The following is an 11388-nucleotide window of genomic DNA, read 5'->3' as shown; positions in this document are numbered from 1 at the left end:
TTTTCAATTTCACAGGTCCACTCCTTCTGTTGTGCAGAGCATGGAAGTTTTGGGACAAAGATGAGGCAAAACAGACTATAGCAGTAAATGAGACAACAGTAGCTAATGGTTTGCAATAAACAGTATCAGTGAAAAGAGTAAATTTATAATCAAAGATGTATTTTAGAGATCAAGCCAGGAGTATTTCCTAATGGAACTTGTAGAGTGAGAACTGATTAGGAATTAAGAGTGATGTAATTTGCAATTTGTAATTTTAGCAAGCAGGTGTTGATTAGAACCTTTTCTGGAATGGGAGTGATTGAAGTAAAAGCAAATATACAGTTGGGGTAGGGATTCAAATGTTCTTTTTTAGACAAATTATGTTTAGAATAAAGAAAAAACAGTCAAACAAAGATATCAATGTGGTAGTTATGTAAAAGGTCAGGACCTCAGGTTAGAAAGGCAGCGTTGGTAATATTAATTGAAATTCACCAGTATAAAGATGTTATTTAAATGCATATTTTACTGCCCATTTATGGAGTAGAAATAGATAAGATAACTGAAGTAAACAACTTATACTAAGGAAAATAAAAGAAACAAAGAAAGAGACTAGAACTAAGTTCTAAAATGAATTAATGTTTCCAGCACCTGGGTAACTCATTTGGTTGCATCACTCTTGGTTTTGGCTGAGGTCATGATCTCACAGTTTTGTGAGTTTGAGCCCCATGTCACACTCTGTGCTGCCAATGCAAAACCTGCTTCGGATTCTTTCTCCCTCTCTCTCTGATCCTCCCCCACTCACTCACACACTCTCAAAATAAAAAATAAACTTAAAAAATAAAAAAATTAAATGAGTTAATGTTTAGAAATCAAAGTAAAAGGGATCAGCAAAGCATTAAAATTGGACAGTGTGGTAAATTGTTTGCAGATATGACTATTACCAGTTCCTTTCATACTATGCATGTCTTTTACACCTTCCATCCACAGACAAACGCTTCAGTATGGTCTGGTCATGTGACTTGCTTTGGTCAACAGAGTATGCTAGTTGTAATGTATGAATCCTGGGCCCAGTTCACCAGAGTCCTGGCTGCTACCTATTTTGTTTTATTGGGATCTAAGTTCCATGTAAATAACCTCAGGCCACACTGATAAATGCTGACAGGCAATATGAACAGAGATAGATCCAGATAGCTCCAGTCATTCCACCCTCCAGTGCTGTGAATGAGGTCATCCAACCAGAGCCAAACACCTAGCAAACACATCCTTTCAAGGTCCACACAGCCAGAACGTGGAACAAAGATGAACTATTCTGGCTAAGCCCTGTAAAATTTTCTGATTCATAAATAAGAACAATAATAATGTAGTTTCCTCTAGATTTGAGGATGATTTTATTGGCAGTAATAAATAATAATCAGAAAATAAAAGAAAATGAGTTTTGTTGTTTGTTTTTGTTTTTGTTTGAAACCAAGTTCTAGGTAGAGTCAGCAAGTGTTTGGTATGCTGGTAAGAAACTTACAAGAGAAAACATGTATGTGACCCATCAAAGAGATGTTAGTAACATTGACAATTCTTTCAGAGAATTAGTTGAGAATAAAATTTCATTTGGAGTGTGAAAAAGAAGAGAGATGAAAAAGTGGAAATTTTTACTAGAATACTCTGAGGTATGAAAAGGAAACAATACTTCATTATGGAATGTTTTGATTCATTTAAAAATAGTATGTACTAAATGGGTCTGCAAACTTAATCTAATATTTAAAATTTTTTAACATTTATTTATTGTTGAGAGACAAAGAGAGATAGAGCACAAACAGGGGAGGGACAGGGAAAGAGAGGGAGGTAAAAATCCTGAAGCAGGTTCCAGGCTCTGAGCTGTCAGCGTAGAGTCTGATATGGGGCTTGAACTCATGACCTGAGCTGAAGTTGGACACTTAATCGACTAAGCCATCCAGGTGCCCCCTGAATCTAATATTTAAATTCAGAAAAAGGCTCTTTGGAAGCCAGAGGAAGTTTCTGGTATGAGGATTGAGGTCTTTAAAAATGGCAAACATTGGTGAATTCAAAGCTTTCAATAAGAACCAGTACATTTCTCAGTTGCAATAGGCTAAAAGGTATTGTATATAAACAGAGGAAAGAGTATATATTTTTTATGGAAATAATGCATGGAGTTCTTCACTGTTTTGATTTCCTCATTACAATGTAAGAATTAGTCATGAATTGGAGCATATTGAGAAGTTGAATAGTGACAGAGAAAGTAGGTTGATATGAAGAGTGAAAAGAAAGTAAAATGTAGTCTTTTATTAAAGTTTATTTATTTTGAGAGAAAGGGGAGGCAGGGACAGAGAGAGAGGGAGAGATAGAGAAAATCTCAAGCAGGTTCCATGCTCTCAGCACAGAGCCCAACACAGGGCTCAATCTCATGAACCAGGAGGTAATGACCTCAGCCAAAATCAAGAGTCAGATGTTTAACTGACTAAGCCACCGAGCACCCCAGTAAAATGCAGTCTTGAATGGGAAAATTAAAATATCTCTGTAGTCATATCTTATCTCTTGTTATGGTTTATTGTCATTTATCGTTTTTGAATATGTATTTAAAATAAAATAAGTTAGCACAATTTAAAAATTATTCTCCAAAGTTATGAAACTTTTCAAATATTGGTGAACTGTTAGCAGGCAGTGGAATTCTTCCAGGTGTGAAGGTGATAGAAGAGAATGTGTGTGACAGAAGAGAAAGCATATCCTTATTACAGATTTGGAATCAATAATTTATGGTAATATTGGTTGCAAATAACATAACAAAGGATTTGAGTTCCTGGAGAGGTCAAAATCGTTGGTGTGAAAATATGTGTTAAATTCATGTTGTTAAAATAGAGACTAAGAGGGCTTCTGGGTGGCTCAGTTTAAGTGTCTGGTTTAGGTCATAATCTCACAGCACGTGAATTCAAGCCCCTCCTCGGGTTCTGTGCTGACCGCTTAGAGCCTGGATCCTGCTTTGGATTCTGTCTCCCTCTCCTTCTCTGCCCCTCCCCCGCTCATGCTCCGTCTCTCTCAAAAATAAATAAATATTAAAACATTTAAAAAATAAAATAAAATACAGAAGAAGAACAAAATGTATCAAAAATATGAAGGCACTTTATTTAATAAAGTAACAAATATCAGTATGGAGGAAATGCTTGTTATGTTGAACTCCTATCTGTTGACCTCAGAATAACTTCATCCTCCTGCCAGTTCCTTATGGTCATAAGAAGACTGTTACATATTCAAATAATTATTGGTATGAAAGGAAAAAAGCCATGAGAAATTTAAAAAAAAATAATGATTGACAGGTCTTAAGAGTGGCCTTTGCCACTTTCTGGCAAAACTTATCCAAGATTTTTCATTTAAATCTAATTGATCATCTCTAGTTGAATGGATATCTATAAAGGTTAATACTTTTAGCTAATCATTTGATTCCCACAATGAAACTATCAAAGTCTCTTAATAATGAGGATGATTCTACATAACAGAGTCAGACGTCAGAGGCTGATATGCCTGAAGTGCATTCCTAAAGGATGCTGTTACTGTCAGGGAGCTCTAGAGCAATAGCTCTCCATTAGAATTACCTTAGGGAAGATTAAAAAAAGTAATAAAGGAGTCACAATTCAGTCTAATTTTATCAACATCCCTGGGAGATAGTCGAGGATACAATTCTGTATAGCCAGAGTTTTATTCTAGGTCCAAAAAATTATTATATCCAAAACTGTGGTTTGTCGTCTGAGGGGGATAGAAGAAAAATAATGGAGTTAATCAAGTCAGGGGTCAGAAATCACATGGATTCAGATGCATAAGTCATAAGAAGCTTGAAGTCACCAAGAAAGATAAATGAAGATGTGATGTAGATGATATCTTGGAACAAAATAAAGTGAGCATAGTTTTATCTCATGATGGTACTCCAACATAGTTGTTGGGTCAATGCATGCAAAATTCAATGAAAATAACAAAAGTAATAATATTTACATAGTACCTGTCTTTCTAAGTACTTTAAAGGGTTTTAAACTGAGCCTAGATTACAAAATCGAAAACAAACTTCTAAGTCAGTGAGCATAAAGGCAAACAGTATCCCAGATAATAAAATACCATGATTTTATTTTATTTTATTTATTTTATTTTATTTTATTATCTTATTTTACTTTATTTTATTTTATATGTATGTATTTTTATTTTTATTTAATTTTTAGAAAGAGAGAGACCAAGACAGAGACAGAGCAGAAGTTGGGGAGGGGCAGAGGGAAAGGGAGACACAGAATCTGAAGCAGGCTCCAAGCTCTGAGCTGTCAGCACAGAGCCCATTGCAGGGCTCGAACCCATGAACTCTGAGATCATGACCTGAGCCCAAGTCAGCTGCTTAATCAACTGAGTCACCCGGGCAAACCTTTAATTTAATTTAATTTAATTTAATTTAATTTAATTTAATTTAATTTTTTTATTTCATTTCATTTCATTATTCCTTTTCTTTTTTCTTTATTTTATGTTTATTTAAGTTTATTAATTTATTTTGAAAGAGACAGAGAGAGTGTGAGTTGGGGAAGGGCAGAGAGAGAGAGAGAGGGAGAGAGAGAGAATCCCAAGCAGGCTCTACACTGCCAGCCTAGAGTTTGATGTGGAGCTTGAACTCATGAAACCATGAGACCATGACCTGAGTTGAAATCAAGAATCAGACACTAAATGGACTGAGCTACCCAAGTGCCCCTACCATGATTTTATTAATGACTGTATTTTAATAGCCTGATTTAGTTCAATTCTAAATAATATGAACATATTTTTAAATACCTGGGCTCATATATTGCTAGTTCTAGGGGAGTAAAAAATTCCTCAACTCATCTTAGGTTCACTGACTGGGAGTCTCCAAATAGAATGACAGAAGACAGATTAATAACACAAAACAAATAAATTAATTAAATGCATCACATATACATGAATAACTCCAAGAAGCAGTTAAAATTTGAGTTTATATAGCATCTTAGCAAAGAATGAAAATTTTGGAGAAGTGACAAGAAAAAGGGAAAAAAAGTCTTTGGGCCTTTAGTGTTGGCAAATTGTGGATAATCAAGTATACGGGGGAAACTGATGATAGAATATGGCAAGTTTAAAGGTTTGTTTTTGGGGGCTCCTGTGTGGCTCAGTTGGTTAAGCATCCGACTTTGGCTCAGGTCACAATCTCATGGTTTGTGAGTTTGAGCCCTTCATTAAACTGTCTGCTCTCTGCACAGAGCCTGCTTTGGATTCTCTGTCCCCTTCTATCTCTGCCCCTCCTTCACTCTCTCACTCTCAAAATAAACATTAAACAAATAACAATAAATAAAACATAAAAAGTTTGTTTTGTAGACTCCTCTGGTGCTATCTCTGGGTTGATAAGGATCTTGAGTTGTCTCCAGTGATTAATTTCTGTCCTTCTTATTAGAAAGAGGATGGGGGCACCTTTACAAAATTATGTCCTGTTTTTAAGCATAGAGTGGAAATTTTTTGTACTGCTTTTTAATTGTCTTTGGTTAAAAATAATCAATAAATCAAAGTGGCACATTTTGGGGTGAAATATTTCACTGCTTTTCATTCTTCCATTCCCCTCTATAAAGGGAGAGAAAAGCATTAACTGGAACATGCAGAAAAGAACACATAGAAGATATGAGATATGGAGAATTTTTGCAATGCACACATATTCACACACACACACACACACACTAAATATAAAATACTGTTGAGAGAAACATAAAGTATTATGAAAGGAAAGGAATAACATGTTCATGTATTTTAAAGCTGCAACAATTTTAATTGAATTTTTATTTCCACATAACGGTATATTTACATGCCATTAAAAATGCAAAGAGAAGTCCTATGTATACCTTACCGAATTTTCCCAATGCTAAAATATTTCAAAACCTTATCAAAAGATCACATGCACAATAATGTCATTAATACAGACCAGATGCAGAACAGTACCATCACCACAAGAATCCCTTTTATATCTACATCCACTCTATATCCTTCAGTAAATCCCAGAATCACTTAACTGTTTTCTATTTCTAAAATGTTGCCATTGCAAGAATGTTGTATAATTTGAATAATATAGCATGTAAACTTCAAAAGGTGATTTTTTTAAAGGTTGAGGCAATTATTTAGAGGAATTTTATGTTCACAGAAAAATGCAGGAAAATACAGAAATTTTCCATATAGCCCCCTTCCCCCACAGATGCATATACACTGTCATTATTAACAATCCCCACCAGTGTAGTGCATTAGCTATATTTGATGAACTTACACCCACATATCATAATCAGCCAAAGTCCATGTTTATAGTAGAGTTTACTTTTGGTGTTGTACATACTGTGGGATTGGACAAATGTATTATGCCATGTACACATCTTATGCACCATAGAGAGAATTTTTACTGACCTAAAGATTCTCAGTGACCTTTTCACTCTCTCTTACACCAATCTTTCCTCTCTTTACCCTACCCATATTGTTACCTTTTCCATAATATTATACAATTGGTATCAAAAAGTATGCAGCCTTAAAATATAGGCTATTTTCACTTAGTAATACACATTTAAAATTCATCCATGTCTTTTCATGGCTTGATAGATTACTTCTTTTTATCAGTAAAAAAGAATTCCATTGTTTGGATGTATCAAAGTTTATTTATCATTTTCCCTGGAAGAATAGCTGAAACTAAAGTGTGTATAAATTAGGGGGATGTGGGGTTCCACACACAAAAGGTACTTTGGCAGGATAGCTGAAGTGGATGTAGACCCAGATGTTTCATGATTCTGTACAGAGTGTGCCCTACAGGGGTGGCTGGAGCTGAGGTGTTTTATAGGCTAGGAGGCCCTGGGGCACTCCATGCAGTGGGTACCCTCGGAGGAAAGTTAAATTTAATATGGGTATGAGTGGCTGTGGTATCTGGGTTCTCCATGAAATGCATGCCCTTACAAGACAGCTGATGATGACTTGTGTGCAAACTGGGGTGTTCCAAGGTGCTCAGTGCAAGGAAGTTCCATGGATGGCTGACTACAGTCAATGTAGGCATGAGCCAGGGGTTCATGGGTTTCTGTGCACAGGGGCACACTGGAAAAGTGGATAGATCTGAAGTAGATATCACCCAGTGCATTCTGGAGTGCTCTTTGTCAAGGGTGCCCTAGCAAGCTGTCTGAAGCCAAAGTGGTATGAACCTGGAGTATTGTAGGGGTGCTTTGCACATTTGTCACCTTGGCATGAAGGCTGGAACTGCAGTTGGTGCTAATCAGGGTGTTCTAGTGAGAACTGCCCTGTGGCCACCTTGGTGGGATGACTGGATCTGGTGTAATCTAGGGCCCCTGGGCTCTCTGAGGTGCAGGTAGTTGGGATGCTCCAACTGTGCATTCACTGGTCTGTGCTTTCAAGATGTAGGGGTATGTAAACGTTGTGTCTTAGCCAATCCCACCCCAAGAGTGTTCCAGCAGCTCTTTCACCTTTTGGGAGAGTTCTAGATCTGGCTCTATTATGGGTTAATTTTTCCTTAAAAGCTCAACTTTTTTTTAAGTTTATTTATGTATTTTGAGAAAGAAAAAAAGAAAAAGAGAGAGGGAGAGACAGAGAGAGGGAGAATTCTCCAAGCAAGCTCTTCACTGCCAGCACAAAGACCGACATGGGCCTCAAACTAAAGAACTGTGAGATAATGACCTGAGCTGAAGTCAAGAGTCAGATGCTTAACCGATTGAGCCACACAGGCACCCCTAAAAACTCAGCTTTTTAATTGTGCCACAGTGTGACAGGGGCAATATGAACTACAGGACCTGGGGCTTGTTGAAGCAGCAACCTGGCTATGGGGTCCAGACCCTGCTCTGGTCTGCACTTTCAAGATGGTGGGGGGAAACATAAACCATGTCATTCTCCATTCTTCCTGACCCAGAGAGAGTCCCAGTAGCCCCTCTGCAATTTGGAGGAGTTTGGGGCTGGCTCTTTTATGAACTAGTTGTTTCTAAAACTGACTGTTTTCTGTGCCCAAGGAAAGATAAATCTGTTCCCGCTTCCTAAGTAGTATCCTTCCCCATGGCAGTTCAAAACATCAGGGGTGGAAGTCCCTTTCATTAATGTGTCTCTGTCTTTATCACTATTCTCTTTCTATATTCACTCTTTTATTGCACAGATGTTCAGTCAGCCTTCAGTTCTTCTGGAGGAATTGCTCTATAAATAGGTGTAATTTTTTGTGTTCTGTGGAGGAGGGGAGTTAGTGTCTTTCTATGTCACCGTCTTATACCAGAACTCTCTTCTCATGTGTTTTTTATATCAGTTATTGAATTCTTTATCCCTGACTGGTTCTGTTTTATATTTTCTATCTCTTTGTAGAAGTTCTCACTGAGTAAATTCAGTGCCCCCCCACACAGATCTAGTGAGTGACTTTATGACCATTACTTTGAATTCTTTATCAGACATATTGCTTATCTCAGTTTCATTTACTCTTTTGCTGTGATTTTGTCTTGTTCTTTCATTTGAGACATATTTCTCCTTGTCTTCATTTTATCTAACTCTCTGTGATTGTTTCTATGTGTTAGAAATGTTTGCTACCTCTCTTTTTCTTGAAGGTAGAAGAGGTCCTGTGGTGCCCTGTAGCACAAGGCCCCTTGGTGACAGGACCGGGTGGTCTGGTGTTGTCTTCTGTGTGGTCTATGTATGCTCCACTGTTGTGGTTGAGCCACATTTGTCTTCATCTTCATCACCTGCAATGACCCACTTTGCTTCCTGTGGGTGCACAGGTCAGGCTTTGTTTGTTTCACTGTCAGGTGCCTGCCTGAGGCCATAGTGAGCTCACAGATGAGAAGGGAGAGCAGTCTAGAGATCTTCAATTAGTCTCTCTGCTTCAATTGTGGGCAAGTGACAAGGCTGGCCTGTTGAAACTGTTTATGAGCTGTTGTGTGGGGTTATCTCCCCCATTTCCCAGGGCAGGAGTCACTTTGGACTGGTGCTGGCCAGAGATGCTTTGGGGAGATACCTACAAAGGCAGGCAGATTGACTGTGGCTTGTCTGCAGGGGCACATGAAGGTGGGGCTCATGGTGTTAGTCAGACGTGGACAGTGTTAGTTCTGGTTCCCACAAGTGTCTGGCTATCTAAGCTGGCAGAGAGGAAAATTAATGACATCCACCAGCACTTTTGTACCTACAAAAGTCTCCTGAATATCCCTGCCCCGCCAGTGCATGTTCTCAGATTAGTAAATAAATCTCCACATACACACCAGATGCTTTTCAAATTGTTCTTTCTGTGCTGTATGTCATACAGGGTTATTTATTAGGTTTGGTCTTTAAAGGTGAGGACTCAGTTTCATTTCTCACTTGCCTCTCCCAGAGTTAAATCCACTGATTTTTAAGTATGCAGGGTTAGACCCTGCTGATTTTAAAAGCTCCTGAATTTAAGCCTGATTTTCAAAGCCATATGTTATAGGAACGCATTTCCCAATGCAGGTCCCCAGTGACTAGAGTGCTTGGAATGGTGTCTGAGCCTCTCATTTCTATGTGCTTGTGGTGTCCTTCCTGTTTGTGATTAGTCTTGCCAAAGGGAGGTTGGTTCCCAATTGTGTCTCTGCCTCTTCCACCCTTTATGATGTGGCCTCCTCTCTAGGATTAACTGTAGAAGGTTTACTGTCAGTACTCTGATCATTTTAAGTTAGTTTTACAAATGTAGCTGTTATCTCAGTGTGTCTATGGGACAAGGTGACCTCAGGATCCTCCTATCCCCACCTTTTATTTCTTTTTCTTTTTCTTTCCCAATTGTTCTTGCTAGAAATTCTAATGCTATATTATTAGAAATGATGAAAGGTATCATCTTTCTCTTGTTTCTAAACATAGGGGAAATGCTACATTGTTAAACCATTAAGTATAATTAATGTAAGTTGTGGGCTTGTGATATATGGCTTTTATTATGTTGAGGTAATATATTGTTCTTTCTGCTTTTTGAGTGTTCATTTTGTTTTATCATGAAAGGGTTTGACCTTTGTCAATTGCTTTTCTGCATTAGTTGAGATAATTAGGTTTTTTATTCCTTTTTTCTATTAATGTGGTATATTACATTATGGATTATTGCATATTGAATCATCCTTGAATTGCAAGAATAAATTGTATTTTTCATGGTGTATGATTGCTTTAATGTGCTGCTGCCTTCAGTTTCTTAGTAGTTTAATGATTTTTGTGTCTGTATTCAACAGATATGTTGTTACATAGAATTTTATTCTTGTAGTAACTTTCTGTCAATTTGCTATTAGATTAATGCAGTCCTCACAGAATGAAATAGGACTTTATTCCTTTCCTAGAATTTTTTGAAGAGTTTCAAAAGATTAGTGCTAATGAACTTTCATATATTTAGACATTTGATTTTAATCTGTGTGTTGTTGAGATGTTGTGATTACTGTTTCAGTATTCTGTTGTTTTATTCTTCTTTAATTTAATTTTTATTTTGTCTGGTATTGATATAGCCATCTCAACTCTCTTTTGAATATTGTGTACATATTCATTTTTTCATTTTCAAATTGTTTGTGTGCTTGGATGTATAGTAAGTGTCTTCTAGACATTTAGTTGGATCATTTGTTTAAACCATTTTGCCACGATATGCCTTTCCACAGGGAATTTAACCAATTTATTAAAAAAAATAAGTTTTGGGGGCACTTGGGTGGTTCAATTGGTTAAGCGTCTGACTCTTGATTTTGGCTCAGGTCTTGAACTCACAGTTTGTGAGATCAAGCACCATGTCAGGATCTGTGCTTACAGAGCAGAAGCTGCTTGGGATTCTCTCTCAAAATAAATAAATAAATATTTAAAAAACTAAGTTTTTATTTAAATTTCAGGTAGTTAGCATACACTCTAATACTAATTTCAAGTGTACAATACAGTGATTCAACACTTACGTACAACACCTGGTACTCATCACAAATGTACTCCTTAATCCCCAATACCTATTTAACCCATCCCCCACCAAACTCCCTTCTGGTAACTGTCAGTTCATTCTCTATACTTAAGAATATGTTTCTTGATTTACCTCTTTGTCTGTTTACTTTGCCTTATTTCATTTATTTTGTTTCTTAATTTCCACATAGGAGCGAAATCATATGATGTTTGTCTTTTTTCAATAGCCTTATTTTACTTAGAATAATATTCTCTAGCTCCATGCATGTCATTGAACATGGCAAGATTTCATTTGTTCTTAAGTCTGAGTAACATATCATTGTATATATATACCATATATTCTTTATTCATTTTTTTATTTTTATTTTTGTTACTATGAAATTTATTGTCAAATTGGTTTCCATACAACACCCAGTGCTCATCCCGAAAGGTGCCCTCCTCAATACCCATCACCCACCCTCCCCACCCTCCCACCCCCCATCAACCCTCAGTTTGTTCTCAGTTTTT

The sequence above is a fragment of the Herpailurus yagouaroundi genome, unplaced genomic scaffold (assembly GCF_014898765.1).
Source record: "Herpailurus yagouaroundi ecotype Mexico unplaced genomic scaffold, PumYag 566, whole genome shotgun sequence".
NCBI lineage: Eukaryota > Metazoa > Chordata > Mammalia > Carnivora > Felidae > Herpailurus > Herpailurus yagouaroundi.
This window is presented reverse-complemented; position numbering follows the sequence as displayed.